General features: G+C 43.1%; 1 long non-coding RNA gene across 1 annotated transcript in view; it reads right to left on the bottom strand.

Annotated features, from left to right (window-relative positions):
- LOC144833258 (uncharacterized) overlaps positions 1-20,166 on the bottom strand; it is a 310,988-nt gene extending 290,822 nt beyond the window's left edge. The window contains exon 1 of the long non-coding RNA XR_013610964.1: positions 20,098-20,166. This is a non-coding gene — a long non-coding RNA (uncharacterized LOC144833258). The remainder of the gene's footprint in view (positions 1-20,097) is intronic.
- Positions 20,167-21,025: the final 859 nt, after the last annotated feature.

The following is a 21,025-nucleotide window of genomic DNA, read 5'->3' as shown; positions in this document are numbered from 1 at the left end:
CCTGCCTCTTTGAGTCAGTTGGGACACCCTATTTAGGGTTGTTTTATGGACACCTGGTCATGAACAGGCGGCACCTCCTATTTAATTACACATTCGTCAAGGAGCAAGTGCTTCCACTATTACCTATGGTTCCCCGTCTGCCGTGTTGTTGTAAATTACATCATAAAATCAGAAAATTCTTCTAATAGTTTAATACCAATACATTAGCTCCTCATTCTACCACAGTAGGCCCCCCTCTGCAATGTAAACACATTTCTTTTACATAGTCAATATACAGTAATAATAACAGGAGGCCATACTATTACCCAACTCTGTGTAATTAATGTATCCAACACTGAATGACAGAATATAAAATCAACACAACGGTATTGAAACATGTAATTTGCAGAAGGGATACTGATCAGTGCGGCATATTGATGAATCTACTGACCAATCACACTAACTGTGAGAAACCAGCTTGCTGGACACAAATCTACTGTCCAAAAGGAATATACAGATTTCAAGAAGCATAATCTCTGCTCACCTTTGGTAGCTTGGGCTGAGCAACATGGTATCTCATGAAGAGGGAAAAAATAAACCAAATGCGCAGCAATATATTAAGAATGAAATACCTTACAATGCTCAAACCAGGTAAAAGTAAAATATAAATATGTGTCAAAAGTTATGACAAAGGAATCATTGAGAAGAACTGATTCAAAATTGGAAAACGACAACATGTGATGCAAGAAGAAAATAAGTTCATTAGAGGAATAAATATCCTTTAGGAATTTAGCTTTGTGTTAAATATGCAAAAAGAATTCCAAAGCTAAGATAAAAGAATCATTCTACACTAAGATTTCACTAACTCTGTATATAATGGGTGTTCAGCACAAGCAAGGAAGTTCCTCTGGATACACAAGACCTTCCCCAAGCCACAAATTCCATGAGAAAGCAAACATGCCCATAAGGTCACACAGCTGTCCTAGCATACATAGATCTCTATATCTGGAAAGCCATTTCATGAGACTGTCTATTTAGAGTCCTGGGCAAGGTATTTCTTGCTAAAATATTTCAAATGTGAAATTTTGACAACTTCACAAATATTTCCTACTCATGGGCAACATAAAAGGCCACTGCTTCCTCTAGCATCCAATCCTGGACACGGAAAAAAAGACTGTACTGGTTTGTTAAAGTTAAGTACAGCTAAGCCCCTCGATAAAAGCTATCTTTCCAGTGATAAAGTAATTCCTATCCAAAATCCACTCCCTTTTCGAGCAAAGTAATGCAATGCACATCTTGTCATGTTTGAATTCAGGTTAATGACATCTCATACTGATACCTCCCTGTTATAGTTTTCAACCACCACTTCAGCAGTGCTACCTCTGGTCTAACCAACTTCACAAAGGAAAAACGGGGGTCCCCACACGTTATTCCAAGCCTTTATCCAGTTAAAGCTAGGCAGGGGGAACCTATTGCTCATGTGCAATCAAAACGAGTCCTGGCACAGGCAAACGTACTTGTAAGTTGTAATGCCCTCGTTATTCAGTAGATATGACCGCAAGTAATTCCACAAAGCAACCGGGGACAGAGTCTTGCCGAGGTTCACAAGCTGGGCGTCATGTACTCACGCAATGTAAGGTCACATGTGGCTTGGAATAACGTGTGGGGACCCCCGTTTTTCCTTTGTGAAAGTGTGCATCAGATTAGAAGTCATCCATTGGAGAGCTTTTGGACACATCATTAATAGGTGGCCCGTCCAGTTTCATTGACGTGACCCCTTCCCATTACCTGTGGTCTCCTTCCCTTGTTTCTGCCCACTCCCCATCCCTCCCTGAACCCAGTCCTGAAGAAGACCCGCAGCAGAGGCCTTGAGTTTCCCTTATTGCGTTAGGGTCGAAACGTCGACGGTTATGTCCCCCTTATTTTGAGGGCTATACCTTAGTTTTTCCCTGCCCTTGTCCTCATTTTGTATGGTTAAATTATGTATATACAATTGTATGGGTAGGCCGCTTTTTGGTTGTTCAACTGAAAAATTTGTATTTTTAGTTGTACATATTAATCTCAATTTTGTTCTTTGAACTATTTTCCCTCTCAATTCACTTGAGCACCCCCTTTTCTTATTCTTACTGCATTCTGCAGTTTTCTCTCAATGTGTAATTATTTTATGAATATGTAAATACATTTGTTATATATGAAAGGGATCAAACAAGATTGACTGTTTTTTTATCTAGTTTGTGTTGGGTATGTTGAATTAATACAATTTTTTAGATATACAAAGAAATACATCTCCTTCTTTCGTTTGTGGATTATATCTGCTCATTCTAAAAAAATAAGGTAAACATTAATTGGTGTCCAGAGTTATGTCTAGGACCACTTTGTCTATGCGCTATATTGTGTTGGCACAAATACTTTACACATCGCCTTGGAGATAAGCCTGTCTGCTCGTGCCAAGCTACCAAGGGGGTGAGCAGGGGTTATCAACGGTGTGTATCACCCTACCCTGAATAGAAGCAAGGGTCTCTATTTGTCAAAGGTACCTACCTCTGCCAACTAGAGACCCTCAAATCTAATAGAACACATGCATCAAATGTGTATAATAGGTATGCACTGATTCTATTGCCTCTTGGGTGGTTTGGGTTATCTTCAACCAATCAATCTCTTTCTGTGAGACCTTATTTTTCAAAAAAGCAATCACCTGATCATGTATCTGTATGACAATGGGAGATGGGGCATTTTTTTTATCTATCCTCTGGGGCTCAGTGTCTGGCCACTGTATCAACCCTTTACACTCAACTGACAAATCACAGGAACTACAATATCGAAGAATGTATTCAAGTCTTCCCACAGCACTTTAAAAATCTTCACATATCGCTCAACCTGAGTGTTAGACCTGGCACCATTGGCGTGGGTCTCCCTTCCATTTTTTTGCTGTTGCCTCGGATGTTTTTGCGAGTTTTAAATGCTTCGGGCACTGTGCCACTGCTATTCAGTGCCACAGTGCAAGTGCTCCATATAGTAAATTGATGTATGGATTAGTGACTCCATGTTTGGTTTATTTGGTTTACATGTCAGACCCTAGTACAGTGCACTGCGTGTGCCCAGGGCTTGTAAATCAAATGCTGCTGGTGGGCTTGCAGCACTGATTGTGCCACCCACCGGAGCAGCTTGTATAGTGTGTCTTAGGACTGCCATTGCAGAGCCTGGGCGCAGTCTGGTACTGCCATGTTGACTTGGCAAGTGCACCCACTTGCCAGTCCCTAAACCTTCCCTTTTCTACATATTAGTCACTCCTAAGGTAGGCCCAAGGGCAGGGTGCATTGTATGTAAAAGGTAGGACATGACCTAATGTGTGTGGCACGTCCTGATAGTGAATTACAGCCAATTTCGTTTTTTACTATTCCAAGGCTATCTGTTCCCCATAGGCCAGAATGGGCAGTTGATTATGATAATTTATAATCCTAACTGACTCAGGGAACTAGGTAGAAATTTGAGTTTAGTATGCCTGAACTCAGAATGATAAAAGACATATTTTAGTGAAGATAGTTTTAACATTCTGTGTTTGAAAATACCACTTTTAGAAAGTATGTATTTTCTTGCCTAACTATCCAAGCCTGCCTCTGCTAGGTTGTGTAGTCCTTGTCTGGTTTGTGAGTGACAGGGGCTGGGGGGCTCCAGGAGACAGGGTGAGTAAGCACAGGGCTGAATAGACCTATCTGCATGTAGAGCGGTGGGAGGAGTTGCACCTGGACCTGGCCACAATGCTGGCTCCACCTCATGTGGTGTGTCTGATGACCCAGGCCCACACTATCAAAGGAGAAGAAGGAGTCCTGTAAAGAAAGTGCTCCAGGACTGACCAGAACTTGTTTGGATGAGGTACAGACACTCTCTGCCTTCACAGACAATGGATTTTGGGGTATAAAAAGGGGGACCCAGACCCCAGAACTTTAGATCAATTCTGGGAATCAAGACGAATCAAGACAAACCTTTGCTGAGCAGAAGAACCAGGAAGCTGAGAGAGGAGACTAACCCTGTGCTGTGTGTTTGGGGGTTGGCCTGCAGTGGTTGCTTCATTGCCAAAGTAAGGAGAAGAGGATTGAGTGTGCTTTTCATCAACTTGAAGAAGAATCTCCAAGAGCTTGAACTTGAGCTTGCCTCCTGCCTGAAGTCTCAGGGATACAAGGCTTCACCAACCAGCTCCCCCTGAATTCCCCTGCTGGGAATTGAAGTGCCTCCTGTTGTGCTGAGTTATGCAACAATGAGGCAACCCGAATGGCCACTGGACCTGGCTAAATAGTGGTACAATAAGGTAATGTCACAGTGGAGAACAATTGAAACAGATAAACCAGAGCAGGAGTTAATTTATTGTATCTAATCAAAGTCTGATATGGAGGTGCTTGACTTTGATTAGATACAATAGATTAACTGTTGCACTGGTTTACCTGTTTCAATTGTTCTCCACGGTGACATTACCTTATTGTACCACTGTTGTTGTGCTGGGCCTTCTGAGAGGCAGTGTATTGCTGGGAGCTGGAAGCGCGACTCAATGACGAGAAGCGTGTCGCCACCGCAGCAGTTGTCATCGCATCGCCAAATAATCGATCTGCCGCTGCCATCATCGCATTACCGAAGCGCGTAGCATCACCAGAGAATCGTGCCACCGCCGCATCAAGGGAGAAGCGTGTTGCAGGGCCTGTCGCGGCGCCAAAGATCATCAAGTCGCCGCACGGCCGTCGGGCGTGCAGGCATTGCATCAACGTTGTTACATCGTAACCAAGACGCCATTTTGTCGCATCGCACCAGAGAGAAGTATCGCATCGAGGTGCCATCTTGTCGCATCGTACCGGAGTGCAGTAAGAAACTGACGCATCACCTCCCCACACAGTAAGGAAGCGAGCATCAACTCCCCTGCTCAGCAGCAAGGAACCAACGCTTTCACTCCCCTGAGTGTAAGGAACCGACGCATCACCTTCCATGCAACCCTATTTGTTTTCTTTGTGTTATGCATCCAAGGTACTGTGAGAGTAAAGTGTTGCATTTACAACTTGAAAGAACTGAGCTATTTCCTACCATTTTAAAGTCTATTTTTGAGTACAGTATTGTGGATTTTTGTTGTTTGTCTTGTGTTAAGTCTATATAAAAATACTTATTTTTATAATACAACCTGTGTGGTGTCTATTTGTAGTGTTGTCACTGTATTACTGTATGTGCTCACAAATGCTTTACACACTACCTCTGAGATAAGCCTACCTACTCGTGCCAAGCTACCAAGGGGGTGAGCAGGAATTATTTAAGGAGTGTAGCCCTTTATCCTGACAAGACGCCAGCATCCCTATTTGGTCAAAGGTACCTACCTCTGCCAAATAGAGACACCCAAATCTAACACTGAGTTTACCACAAATCAGGCTTCTCTCTTAGTTTTGGAAACTGATAAGCAAGATAACCACAACTCCAGGGCACATGCAAATACCCTCCTCCCTGTACCTCTCGCAATCGGTAAGCGCTCACTTCAAAATCATCATGGCTACACTCCTTCATTGTTTGACCTGAGTCCTCCGTATTCTTGTTTTTCTTTTTCCCTCTGAGTCCACTTATCCTTGATTTTCTCAATATCACTCCACTTCTGTATGCTGGTTACTATCTCCCTCAAATGTATCTTTATCCCATGAGTTCTCAAATTATTACGAGTATCTTCTCTCACATGCACCCTGAAATTCTTTGAAAAGGTTTGACTCTTAGGGATGTCAATTGCAAATTCTGAAGCTATCCCACTGACACTACATATGCTTCAAAAGCACGTCAAATTACTTCTTTACATAGAAACAGAAGTTCCTCTTCATGGTATCCATCCACATATTGTGCATCAAATTTTCTTTTTATAAGTCCAATTATACATTTAGCCTGTCAACATTCTGAGGTCTCGAGCAGCTTGTGCTATGGGGCTATTACTAATATGATCCATGGATATACTCCCTCTCGGATTTCTATCTGACCGATACCTAGCTCTCAGATCCAAAGTCCCAACAACACCTGGTGTACCAGGCACTCAAGCAACCACAACAGGTCAGGTTGAGTTTCACCTCTTGCATCCTTGGAACCCGTACAATTATGCGCAAACTCGGGGTCAGAGCAACAGTTGTGATAACGAGGGTTACTATCACCGGCACTAGCACAACAGAAGATAACCCTGCCTGTTTTGGATGAGCTAACAGGCACACACACTTATGCCAACAATTTTCTAATTTCCTACGGCGGCCTGAGTTACGTTATATGGAGGTGGTTGAGAAGTCAACAACTCTTTCAAAAAGGCATCACCAGAGTCGCTATCAGTGCATGGCTCTACCAGTACAGTTATACTACCCACCTCTTGTTAATTCTTTCTCTCTGGTTTAGGATTGGTCAATGTGGAGTACATGTTAACTTCCTCAATTCTTTCTTTCCTCCATGCCTGTTATTCAGCATCCCACTTTGCATCCATTCAACTACTGATTGTCTTTTTCGCACTAGTCTGATATTTCTCTTTTACATGTGCTGTATACTCCCAGGTATTGAGAGCCTCATTTTGTTTTGGTATAGGTGGGGGCTTCATGTCATATAGCCCTCACGTTAACATTTCAATTATTTGATAGTTAAGTGTACTTTATTGAGGAAGCTGAAAGGACTTTTCTTTTTCTGTGATCTTGTGCAGTTGTTTAAGTCAAATATATGTATGGAGTTTGACTTTTTTGGCCATATAATGGCCAGGGGTGCCCTCTGGGGGAGCTTGCTAGTCCCCACGAACTGAAACTCTTACGTCATCTCAAAGAAAATCTATAACTCTCTTAAAACAATTCGGGCCTCATTTATGAAAAGTGACGCATCGCTGCGTGAAAACAGCGATGCGTCACTTTTCATTGCGCCCTCCTTGCGACACCAATGATGCGTCATATTTACAGTATGACGCATCATTGCGCAAGGAGTTACAGATACATCAGTATTTCTGAAGTATCTGTATGGCGCATGACTCATTGCTGGAGTGTGTCACAAAAGTGACGCAACTCCAGCAATGCGCCCTTTCACATGAGGCAAGCCCCATGTGAAAGGGCCTGCGTCAGTCTTAAGCCTGCTGTGAGGCAGGCGTAAGATATTGACGCATTTGCATCCTAGAAGTGGCACAGTGAAATCTTATAGATTTCACTGCATCACTTCTACGACCCTTTCTTGCGTCAATACGCCCCCCCTTGCATACATTATACCTGGGGCAGGTATAATGTGGCGCAGGGGTTTACAAAGTGACGCATCTACCTAGATGCGTCACTTTGTAAATATGGCGCAACAAGGCGCATTTTTTTACGCCACTGGTGCGACGCACCGGCGGCGTAAAAGTGACATACAGCCTCATGAATGAGGCCCTTTGTCTTTAACTTTGAATTCAGCTGACAAAATCAAACACTTTTATTTGAACAAGTGGCAGTGTTAGAAAGTTACAGTAAGAGCCACAGTTATACCGCTGTTGAATCGCAGCTCAGCACAACTGCACTGACCTTTTACAGCACAGCACTCTCTGACAGGATGACCAATACCAGTGTGGCACACACACCAACCGAGCAATAGAATCGCAGCATCATAGGACACCTTGCAGCTCCTTGCAACGTCTCTCCCTTCTTAGCAATTAGCTTCACACAAACACATTTTTATAAATGGCAAAACCATATCACTCGTTCTCTGTTACACTAAATAAATGAAGGTTGTTACTCACTCAGAGGAGAAAACGGAGAAAAACACTTTTCTGACATTATCTCCCACACACAAGGGTAAACTCTACCAGAGGAAAGTAACTATGACTAGTGCAGTTTCTTCTCAGCGTGAAAGGATTCACGGACAACAATCACCATTTATAAACTCTCTCAACAGCAGTTAATAAGTCCCTATCTTGATGTGACCTATGGCACCTCTTGATCCAACACAACTTCAACAGACAAGTTAAACTACAATATACTTAATATTTATTACAGGATTTTAGACTATGACAAGTCCGATAACCCAACTTCTCGCAACAAGCATGTTGTTCATAAACATAACCTAAATGCAAGGGAAACACTTCAATGCACATTTCAACACAAGGCCCTTTTGGACTAAAATGGACTCTACAACACAAACTATTATAACCCCAAAAAAGTCCACAAGCAGCCGCCGCGTTTGACAACACACAAAAAAACACATAGTCCTCTTATAGTTTCCATATGGCACTTCAGGAATGTAGGAATATTGCCAGTACTGGACCATGAACTTCAGTAACATGCTTGCTCGGGATTTAGAGGGAGAAAGTTGCACTTGTAATATTAGTATCATGTAATGGTGTTGTTTAAAACCCATCTACTGTTTGTTTGTTCATTTATTTGAGATAGATCCAAACTTGCAAAGCAAAAAGGAAAAAACAGCCTGCACCTGTTTTGCCTGCAAGGCCAATGGGCCAAGGGCGTTCTCAAGGCTGTGAAATACAGTGACACCCACATAATAAACAGAGGTGAAAGATCGAGGTTTAAAGTGTGTGATTCATAGAACAAAAACAAGCCATAGTTACATATGTTAGGTGCACAAAGCATTTGGAGGAGACAGGAAAAAGGTGAGAGTTCAAAATAAAGAACTGCACCATTACAGGATACTAATATTACAAGTTCAACTTTCTCCCTCTAAAACCCCAGCAAGCACTTCAAAATTAGTGGCTCTTGGGTGTAGTCACTTGAGGGTAAAGTGGCAATCACCAATTGGGTCTTGTCCCTGTATGTTGTCGGATTTTCGAACAGTATCCATCCAATTACTTATAACTACACTTCGGTAGCATGGTCTGGGCTTGGGCAAACTCTGTCTCTGGGGTATATTTTAGCTCCCTACACCTCAGAAAAAAGGCATCCTGGATTGATATAACTGATGGAGCACAATGTTCAGTTTCTAGTGAATCTCAAGACTATTCCCACTATTAATTGAACTCTGTCCGAATGCACCGTTGATAATTTACTGAGGTCTATAAACTGAGAAATTTCAAATTAATATAACTTCAACAAGTTGCAGTGAAACCTATTTGGTTCTACAGAAATGAAAGAGAGTGATCCTTTCAAGTGATGAAGGCCTATGATCAGGTTCGTCAAGTTACAATGTTATTTAACCGATTTCTCATTATTCAATTCATCTACAAATTCAGTAAAGTTAATCAATTCTACATAGGAACAAATATAGTCAAAAGCAGCAGGAACCATTTGAACATTTCCAAATGCAAAACAGAAACAGTTTCAGTTCCATAAAAAAAACTTCCCTAATGCTAAACCAAAATATCTGAAAAGACCTAGAGAAATTCTAAGCAGAAGGTGTCAGTCAGAAAGTTCTAGAGCTAAACCAGATGAAGAATCAAAACAAAGGGAGGCGTATGCATTCAAGAGTTAATCTTAAGAACATTAAATATACGGGGAACAATCAAAATACAGAGCCTTCTTAGAACAGGTAAACTCTTTTCTTTCCCATCGTTGAACAAAGGAGAACAAAGCTCCACAACCTTGGATGTATCATCAGTCCACAAAGCATGCCACTGGAGGCTTCTTCTCATCCCCTTTGCTGGTATAAATCACAACTAAGTTCCAATTAATTGTATCTGCTTTAACATTCGCAAACAATGTTTAGAGAAAGTATGAACAGATTTCCTTGTAGAACTTTTACAAATTTCTATTATTAGTATTGCTTTTTATCCAGGCAACAGATGCAGCCTTACTAGGCATAGAGTGAGCTATAGGTTTACTTAGAAGGGGCTTGTTAGCCAATTAGTAATAGAGAGTAATACATGAAGCTATCCATCTAGCTATAGCTTGTTTTAAACATTTGACTTATGTGAAAATCTGACATAACTTTTGTTTGAAAAAAAAGTATGGGTTCTTAATACTACTCTATTGCAGTGAAAAACTGCATATGGCAATATAGAAAAAGAGCTTGAAGTTCAGTGACTGTTGTTGCTGATGTAATAGCTACTAAGAAATCTACTTTCCAGGTGAGGTGCTGCATTTGGGGGCCTTATGTATGGGTTCAAAAGTAGGAGTCATTAATTTCGATCAAACTAGATTTAACGCCCATGGAGAAGCAAGCTGTCCCCTATGAGGAAAAGTATTTTTCAATCCTCCCAAAAAGACTTCAACAACTGGTATAATAAAGAAGGATCTCTGAGTGGGTCCTTATCTATATGCTGTTATGGCAGCTAAATTCACCTTTATGGATTTGAATTGTAGCTTGGATCGTGCCTACTGAAGCAGATAAGGCAAAATGACATCTTCTTGGCATTTTATTGGATCATTGTTGTTTTTAAGACATTATATGACAAATCATTTCCACTTAAAAGAGCATAAGACGCTCTGTGTTCTGACATTAAGCTTTCATGAGAATAGACATGCAGGTTGGAGGAAGATCTAAATGTCTGTACTGAGCCATGCCCCTCAAATTCAAGGATTGTTTGTTGGGGTGAAAGACTTTGCCTTTCATCATCGACAAAAGGTTGTGTTTGCACGGCAACCTCTTGTGGGGACTGACAAAAAGGTGAAGTGGATCTGGACATCACCATTGTCTGGACCACTCTGGTGCAATTAGAATCATTAAGGCTTTGAGTTTCAGTAGTACTACTTGAATGAACGGGAATCGGAGGAAATGTATAGAGACATTTTTTGACCAATCTATCAAAAGGGCATTACCCAAAAAGTTTGGTTACCACATTCTCAATTGAAAGGGTGAGAATTTAGTGTTTTCTCCTGCGGCAAATAAGTCTATGTCGAGAAACTCACAGTCTTGGAAAATATTTAATGAGACTGAATTGTTTAATTCTCATTCACGATTACCTATTAAGTATCGGCTTTATAGATCTAATTGACAATTTTGGATGACTGATAAATAAATTGCTTGAATCGTTTGATTTGTTGTCAGTAGCCAATGCCTGATTGCTTGAACTTCTAGAGAAAGAATTCATGATCTTGTGCTCCCTTGTTTGCTTAAATAGTGCATCGTTGTTGTATTGTCTTTTTAAATTAGCATCCTATTTGACATTCAGGACATTACAAAAACCTTTGTGGCTACCTGGACCCCCTTCATCTCCAGATGAGCTCCCCATCCTGTCAGAGAAGCATCTGTGACAACTGTTTAATTTGTAAGGTTCTGGAAAAATGAATTACCCTTCAGTAAGTTGATTTTCTTGTACCACCACATCAGGGACTGTTTGGCTTGTGTGGTGAAAGACCATTTGACTTCCCAATTGTCTTTCCATTGGGACCACTGGTCCTCAAGGCATTGTTGTGAAGGTCTCATTTGAAGATGCGCATTTGGAACAAGGTAAATGCATGACACCATAGAGCTGAGTAGAGATAAGCTCTGTTGAGCCGTTGGATGTCCATCTGAAACATCTAGTGTTTTTACAGAAAAATGTTAGACAGTCTCTCCTCTGAAGGGTACACTCTCTCTTTAGAGCATCCAGAGTGGTTCCTAGACAGTAGTGAAGTTGGTGAGGTAAAGAAATAGAGTTATTGTGCTTGATATGTAAGCCCAGTTACATCAAGAGTTCGGTCGTTATGATGAAATCTAATTGCACATGACAATAAGAAGGTGCCGTTATGAACCAATCACCTAGAGAGGGATAAATGTACATCTGCTTTCTTTGAAAATGAGCTGCAGCCACAGCAATGCTTTAGGAGAATGTTCTTGATGCAGACTTTATTCCGAACTGAAGGACTTTATACCTGTAATGGGCTTTTCCCCCACTGCAAATCTTAAGAAGTTTCTGTGCTTTTTCGCTATGGGTATGTGAAAATATGTGACTTGAAGATTCACAGAACACATCCAGTCTACTTTCATTGACCATGGATATATCAGCGCAGGACTAGCATCATGTATTTTTGTTTCTTGGTCCATTTGTTTGACTGTCTTAAATCAAGAATAGGCCTGTACTCCGTTTGTTTGCTTTTTTTGCTACCCAAAAAGTATTTGGAATAGATACCTTTTCCTTTTTTAGATGAAGGAACTGATACTATTGCTCATTTTTGAAGAAGAGATTGTACCTCCTTTTTTAATTGCAAAAACTGAGGATTTGCTGCTGGCTTTGGAGATATAAAAGGTGGTGGATTTTTAACTGGATGGTGTAGCCTTTTTGGAGGCTCTGCAAGACCCATTTGTAGGTGGTTCTTAACCGCTGATGTGATACACCCCCTCCCACTGGAGTAAGAAACAGAGCATGGGCAGTGTGATTATCACTGTTTTGATGTGGAGAGTGACTTGGAAGAAATTGGCACTGTGTTTGCTGTTGTTGTTGTGGACTTCTTTCTCGATTGCCCCTAGGGTGGAACTGCTGTTGCTGATTTTGCTGTTGATGACCCTCGTATTGAAGATAGAAAGACCATTAAAGGGATAGAACCCTCTGTCTGGACTGAAATCTGAAGAACTACTATTTTTTCTTCTAAACCCACTTCTTTTAGGGTTTCTGCCTCTTTCTTCGTTCTCTTCATTTCTTCATTGGCGTGGGGCCGATAAAGGACTGCCCAGTGAAAGGAGGGTTCATTATCTACGATTGAGCATCTGGTTTTCGGGATGTTAGTCTAAGCCAAGACAGCTTGAGAAGAGAGAAATCACTGCAGAATTGTGTTATGGCCAGATCTGCTTCATCTATGGATGCACTGATAGACTAATTTGAGGCAGTTTACACCTCTTAAAGGATTTTCATGAAGTTTTGTGTGGTTGAGGGACCCTGATCCGGACCTCCCACCCTTACTTTTAGGCAAGACAAGCATAGAGTTTGGTTTTCTTTCTTCTCTCCTTTTATTAGGGTTAGAGTATATTTACGGCACACACGTTATTCTAAACAAAAGAATTACGTTTCTTGGGTGTAACTGGTGGATCAACTCATTGGGTTTCCTGCTCTCCTTGGCTCTTCTTCTTATGTCTGCCTCCGGGTCTTCTTCCCACTGGGATTCAGGAGACCGGTGACCCAAAATAAAGGAAAACAACAGAGAGGGCTCAGGCTACTGTTGGTTTATACAACAAATTAAGGGGGAGGGAAAAGCGCTCCACCACCAGTGTCCTAGCATTGTGGGGGCCTAGTGCAGGGACAGTTGTGCTCACTCTCTAGTGCCGTTCAGACGTGCCCACAACCCTTTGACTGAAAAGGAGCATGCAGTTGGGACTTGCCTTGCTCCACGACCCCCCTGGGCTATGGTGAGGGATGACCCAGCCTCTGCGTCTCCTTGGGAAGTCCCAGTCACTTGCACAGTGCTCCTAGATTGGTTTCAGTCTTCCACGTTTTCTCCCACGCCGACAATGTCATCCCGCGACTCCTTCCGGTCCTCGGTCCAAACGCTGTTCTCCTCCGCCTGGACGCTGCTGGTCTCTCTCCATTCCTCCTGGTCTCCACTTTCCGTGTCTCTCTCCGTGCAGTCACTCCGTCCGTTATTCAACTTCCTTAGTGCTCTCCACCATTCCCCTTCATAGGGCATGTCCTCCTCCATTGTCTAGACCATTGTCTAGACCACCTCCTGTATTTCCGGGATGATCGAGAACGGTGGACATGTTGGGTTTGTCACCGCTGTCCGATGTCATGCTTGCGGCATCATCAGATCTTGTCTTCTGTCTTTTGGGAGAACATCTGCAAACACAGTGGGAGATTCCCTTAGTGGTCAGTCATATCTTGATAACAGAGCAGATGGACTAATGACCTTAAAAGTCACAGATTCAGAATTACAAATTTATCTTCCTACTGCATCCAGTCTCTTACTCTCTTTTACAGTAGGGTCAGAAGTCTCTGGAGCCAAAGAAAGTTTCTCTCTTACAGTAAGAGCTATTACCATATTTGGTTTGAGATCTTGTCTTATATAAATAGGATCTTGATTGGAGGCCTTGTATTTTTTGAGAAGTTGAGGTGTTGCAGCTTTAATAGTAGCTGGTGTAAGGAACTTCTCTTCTGCAAGTTCCACAAATCCCGGTACCAGAAGTGAAGTAGTTTGTGGTGAAGCTCTTGGTTGAAGACGCTCCATTATCACCAAAACTTCTGTTTTATGTGTTTGTAGCTGTATGTTTAGTTTAGTAGCACCTCATATATCTTGAAAAGTCAGAATGTAGTGATGATCTAAGAGGTGACACAGCTGGAAAAGGTTGCAGTGTATGTGGAATAAGAGTCGTAGAAATAAGGCCTTGTTGGTAAAGGAAAACCAGAATATGACCCTCTTCTTTTCCTTCCTCTTGGAGTCGAATGTCTTGGAGGAGTTGGCTGCGGAGGTCTGAAATCAGCTTGGGGAGGGGGGCCACACGGTTCGCCCCTTTATTGAAAAAAGGGCTGGCCCTGGGGTATGGGGTTCTGAGGGCCCAAAATGGCCCAGGGAAGGAGGGTTATGCGGTGGCCCACCCCCTTTGTCCACCACTCTGCAAACGCGCCTCCTGGTGCACTGCTGATAGGGGTTGAAGTCCGCTTTGCCGCAGTGGGTCCTTGGGAGCCAACAAGCCCTCCTGTTACCTCCAGTAAGTCCAACATTGTGGGATTGCAGAGTGGTCTTGGGAGGCTATGCCCTCTGTCTCTACCACTCTGCAAAAGTGCCTCCTGGATCACTGCTGGTGGGGGATAAAGTCCCCTTGGCTGTGAGGTACCTCGGGGGCCAACTTCCTCTCCTGTTACCTCCAGTAAGTCCCACACAGCGGGATTGTTGAGAGGTTGTCAGAGGCCATGCACTCTTTCTTCACCACTCGGCAAACATCCCTCCTGGTGCACTGCTGGGTAGGGGATAAAGTCCCCTTGCCTCCAGATGGTCGTTGGGGGCCAACTACCCTCCTTTACCTCCAGCAAGTTTCCCTGAACAGGACTGCTGTAAGGACATCTGAGGCCATGCCCCTCTTTCTCCACCACTCTGCAAATGCATCTTCTGACACAATACTGGTTGGGGGATGATGTCTTCCTGGATGCTGAGGGTCCTTGGGGACCAAGAAGCCCTCCTGTTACCTCCAGTAAGTCCATTACAGAAGGATTCCTGAGCGCTGGTCAGAGGCCCCGTCCCCTTTCTCCACCACTCTTCAAATGCGACTACCAGTTTTTAAAAAACATAGAAATTCACTTAAAAAGCCAAAGGTTACACAGACATTATAGTTAGGAAACCGATTTTAAAAAACCTTAGAAATTCACTGAAAAAAGCAAAGGTTACAGGTATGTTATGGTTAGGCTCAGATTTTCTTCGTACAAAGCCAGTGAAATTCAGCAGTTATTGTTACCTGAGCTAACTATAAATTACTGCCTCACAATGCACTGCTTATAACTTCACATATTACATCACTCATGACATGATTAGTGACATCACTGAGGACATCTCAAATGACATCACTGATGACATCATCCACAGAACCACTCACACACCCACTCACAACCCATATAACCTTTCATGCAAACCATTCACACACCCATACAAGCACTCACATACAATTCACAAACCCATACCAATTCCCACATGCCCACACAACCTTCACAGAGGCAGTCACACACCCACCCATTCACTCACTCATACAGCCACTCACACAACCATTCACACACCCATACAGCCATTTTACAACCACCCGTACAACCAGTAAATCACCCGTACAGCCACTCACATTGCCACCCACTTACCCAGACAGCTATTTATGTAGCCACCTATTTACCCACAGAGTCACTCACACATCCACTCACTCACCCATACAGCCTTTCAACACAGCCACTCACTCACCCATTCAAGCAGTCACTCATTCACTCACACACCCACACCACTTACATACCCATTCATACATCCATACAAGCACTTACATATCTGCTCACTCAACCACAAAGCCACTCACACAGATACTTACTCTCCAATACAGCCACTCACACACCAAGTCACTTAAACAAACACTCCCACTCAAACAGCCACTCACTCACCCATACAGCCACACACACCCCAAGTCACTCACTCATGCAACCATTCAGACACCCAGTCTTCCACTCACTCACCTATAAAGCTACTGACATACTCACTCACTCATAAATGCAGCCACTCACACAGCATCTCACTCACCCATAAAGCTGCTCACACATCTGCTTATATACCCATACAGCCATTTACACACCCATTCACACAAGGATACAGTCACACAGTCAATCACATAATATATGTTAGAAGTAGTATCACTCTGAAGTAGTGCACCAAGTATACTAATTTAACTTTTGTAGAACGTTACTATATATGTTTAACACCCATAAGCTCTTTAAAACACTTACACTCACAGTGATGTCATTTGAGATGACCATGTCATGAGTGATGTAATATCTGAGGTCGTAAGCAGTGCTTTGCTTGGGCGTAAGTTATAGTTAGCTCAGGCAACTATAACTGCTGAATGTCACTGGTTTTGTAGGAGGGAATTCTCAGCCTAACTACATCGGCCCAGTAATCTTTGATAATTTTCAGTATATGTTAACTACTGGTGATTGCCAGTAGGTAGTTATAGTTAGGACCAAAGTTTCTATAGGAAAAAACATTTTTTGTTGTGGCATGCACTTTAGCCCGATTGATGAATCTGCACAAGTTTTTTTTTTAAAACGTCCCCTTTTTGGTTCAGCTGCTGTGTTGAATGTTTTAGGGTGTTCTGTCATATGGTTGAGAAAAACGGGGGTCCCAGAAAGCGTTTTCCCCATGTTATGTCTATGGGGATTTTTCATTTTTCTAACTTGACTACAGCCCGAACTCCTGAACAGAATTACACCAAATTTGGCAGAAAGCTAGATGTTGATACAGAACGCGGGCTTTTTGTGATTTGGTGTAAATCTGTGTAGTAGTTTCAGAGATATCTAAGTATATTTTCAAATCTGATAATTGGATATAAATTTAACAGGGAAAGTCAAAAGAAGATGTAAAGCAAAATACATCCCAAATAACATGGTACACTGATGGAGCCATGCAAGGATCAGTCATTGAAGTATGAACCAAGGAAGGGTGGGGGAGCAATAAAGGTGGGGCAATACGCTGTTTCCTTAGCTTGAGATATAGGTAAACAATATTATTAAAGAAAGATATCCATGAGTTAAATAACCATTGTGTGGGGGACTTATGGGCCCAACCCCAGAGAAGAGGTGAAGTGAATGGGGTGTATGCATGTCTGTGTAGTACTTTGCGCACATATTAAGAGCTATGGGTTGTTGTTAGCGGAGTTTGGGAGTAGTGGATTTACGACTCAACTACTGAACAGGTGAGGGGAAGGCGGAACCCAGGTTGAAGGGACAGGAAGGGAAGGATGCACTCAGGTTGTCACAGGGGAGGATGATTAGAGCCTTTTAGGGGGGAAGCCAAATTCGGGTCCAATGGAATAGGAGAGGCCTGGTGTACACCTCTTGAATAAGGTATAAGAGGGTTGTTAAAGAACTGTAAAGCTCTCAGACGGGGGGAAACCAAGTGGGAATGCTCTATCTGGGAAAAAAGCTGGACTAATGGCTGCCAAGTGCGGTTCAATTTAGTCTCTGTGTGGTTGATACGGGTGGTGAGTAACTTGAGGGTCAGAACTTGCCATAAGCGAAGAAACCATGTAGCAATAGAAGGGGGCTAGGTTTATTTGAAGAAAGAGCAATGGACTGTCATGCGCCCCTTGCATTTGTGTTATTAAGCTCCAATCAGAATGAGTCGTGGCTATCAATGTTGAGGGTCTGATGTCCAGCATGGTCACTATCGGAGAGCTGGGGATAGGGAATGCCACTGTGTCTTTGATGTGGCTAAGGATTTCTTTCCAGATTAACGTCATACTGGGACAAGACCACCAAATGGGAATGAGGTTGCCTCTATCCCCCTGGCACCTCCAACAAGTTGGGGGAAAGCCCGGTATCATCTGCTGGATATTGACAGGGGTAAAGTACCATCATGTCATGAGCTTGTAGGTCGATTCCTGCTGTGGGATGCTTTGATAGATTTTTGAGATGTCTCGTAACAATAGGTCCCAGCTCTCTGGGGGAACATCCTCGCTGAAATATATATTCCATTGTTTTTGGTATGTGTTGGGTTGGAGTTTTTGCGATTGATGCAACACTTTGCAGGTGTGAGAGATCAATTCTCTCGAGCCCTCAACGTTGTGGGCTAGAGTCTCGAAGGCAGTAAGCTGCCTTGTGCCCCTTGTGTGTAGGTGGGGGAGAGTAGCCAGTGCTGAAGTTGAAAATATTGCATCTGTGCCCTGTCAGTAAGGGGGAATGATTTTTTTGCACTGGTCAAAAGTGAAACATTTATCCTCCTGAAATAAAATCCTGCATTATGTGGCATTCACCTTCCGTCCAGGAGCTAAAGGCTCGAGGTTGCAAAGCAGGAGGGAAGATGGCGCTGCATGCTATGGGGGTGTTAGGGGAAGGGAAGGAAGTCAGGCCCGAGATATCACCAGTTTGTTCACTATGTCTAAAACCGTTCTTGTGGGAGTGGCTATGTATGCACTACGACGCTGGCCCCGCGGAGGAGCCAGGCTAGGTCCCACAGAGGTCTACATACGACCGCTTGATTCATGTGGAACCAAAACTTTTCGCTCTCCCGAACCACCCATTCGAGATGTAGTGAAGATCGCAGGCCCAATAATACTCAAGGAGGTTAGGGCATGCTAGCCCCCTCCCGATCTCAGGGCATCATCAAGACCTTGTTAGAAAAGCGCGGGCAAGACTTGCCCCAGATAAAGTTGGTTAAATCACGCTGGAGAGACTGAATAACAATTTGTGGAATTGGGGTAGGGAGGGTTTGGAATAAATGTAATATTTTTGGGAGGAGTGACATTTTTACTGTGTTAATGCGTCCTGGACCAGGAATGAGGGAGGTTACGGCATCTGTGGATCTGTTTCCGTATGGCGTGTCTGTAACTCGCCACTCAATCAAAAGGAGCCCTAGGGGGAATATTGGAAGAGGCCGCCCCCCGCTCAGTCAATATTCAACAACAAAGGCCTCCCCCACCTCACACCAGTTCACGTTGGATCGAGTTAAAGACCAATTATCCTACTGCCCTAGATGCGTTCCTTAACAATAATCTATAGGGTCATGGTGTGTTCTCGCTTACATAAAAAGTTACACCCAGGTCTTGTCCCACTCTAAAATGTGAAAATAAAGTGAGCAAAGAGAGAGTACCTCACGGTAGCAACACCCGAGGTGGTTCCTGGCGAACAATTGCCAGTTTAGCCACTTCTCATCATTGGCCACTCTCTCTTTGTGGTGAGTATAGAACGAAAGGAAAAAACAAAATAGTGATTCCCCAACTAATATTAGTGTGGTGCACAAATAGAGAACCTTTATGTCTGCTCATCTAGTTTAAAAGTGAAAAAATGTGTGTATGCACCTAGAACCCCTGTGACAGCCAAAGGCAATCGGCCACCTCTGCTAAAATGTGGAGAAACTTGCTAGCTTAATAACTTTATTCTGATGCAGCAAGAATTCCGAATTAAAAATGGTTCCTAATATACCATATATATTTACTCAATGCCGACATGTTTCATTGCTATAAACTTCAGCAACTTCTTCAGGGCAAAATTAGGGTTCTGTTTTCAATCTTTACTTTTGTTGGTTCACAGGACCTGTAGTGATATTTAAAAACAAACACAGCGGAAATGAAATGTTATTCCCCAACACAGAACTTCATATATCTACAACAATGTAAACAACACCATGAAACATGTAAAAGACACACAAAACAGACTGTATCCACCTTTACCTGATGGCTGCCAGTTACTGCATACCTGCAACCATCATAAGCATTCAACAACTTGCCATTAGATCACGTGTCTACTGGTGGAGCAATTAAAATCTGGCCCCCTGCAGAGCAAAGCACACAGGTACAGTGAGGACACCAGATCGTCATATCAATGCACTAACATTGTGCTATGCGCCAAGCGCCCCGCCTGGGAAGGCCAACTGGCTATCCCATTGTCCGAAATGCGTTGCCTTGCCCCTCAGACAGAGGCTAATCATGGCGCTACTACTCATCGTTCACCCTTACAACTCTAAGCATTGATACAGCTATCCCCACTGGAATGCGCTCCAAGGCTTTGCGCTTTTAAATCGTGATCGTAATCACGCGGCTTGCCCACAACATATTACGCGGCCCGCCTCGGGTAAAAAACCTTCTTACCGCTACCGAGTGCACTCGGTCATGAACGCTACTCCCGCTTGCTCCTGCCGCCGCCTTTGATTAAACACCATTGCGAGTGCTAAAAAACATGATGACGTGTAGCGTTTCGCGTCATCCGGCGGCAGGCGGCCATGTTGGAACAGGTCCAATAATATTAATGAAGTTCAATCAAGAATGAAGTATCAGGAGGGTGCCTGGCTAAAACTCTGTCTCCCCAGGGGAAAAAAACATTTTGCGAGTTCAGGGATAGTTGTAGGCGAAGAGGAGGGAACAAAGTGATGTTGTGGATATATAATCATAGTGTGATATACAAAATGTAAAGTATTATCACTCTTTTACGGAGCCATTATCAAAAAGGTTTCAAAAAAGGGGACAACAGCAATTTGTTCTCACCGCTGTTATCAGAGATTAAAATGGTGTGGTGCCAGGGAGGATATCATGTAGGGCACTGCTCCTTAGGGCAACCATGTACCTATAATGCTGCAGACTGAACCTGATGAATAGAGCCGGTCTCCTCAGACAAGAACAACCGGAATCAATCATCTATACAATTCCATAAGGAATGGTGTAATTGAAACACGAAAGTAAACTGGAGACTGGAATATGTGACACAAATGTGGCATGGAAAATGGAATATATCCGTTAACTACTGAATGGTCTAGGTTCATGATAGTTGTCACCCAGTCATTATATATGTAAACAAAAATGAGGAGTATCACCAAAGAACTGGGTCATGGTCCTAATGGAGATGGGGGCATGGATAAAGACACAAGGAAGATGTTCCTTGTTTAGAAGACCCCTCACTCACCAACCTGGTTGGTGACATGCTTCATCATCGGGGTCCCACCCGGATAGCCGAGTGCCATCCGTGTGTGCTGCGACACCTGAATTACAGTGGAGCGGGAAATTTTTGAGTGTAGTGCAAAAA

Source organism: Lissotriton helveticus, chromosome 1_1 (assembly GCF_964261635.1).
Source record: "Lissotriton helveticus chromosome 1_1, aLisHel1.1, whole genome shotgun sequence".
Taxonomy (NCBI): domain Eukaryota; kingdom Metazoa; phylum Chordata; class Amphibia; order Caudata; family Salamandridae; genus Lissotriton; species Lissotriton helveticus.
This window is presented reverse-complemented; position numbering and strand designations above follow the sequence as displayed.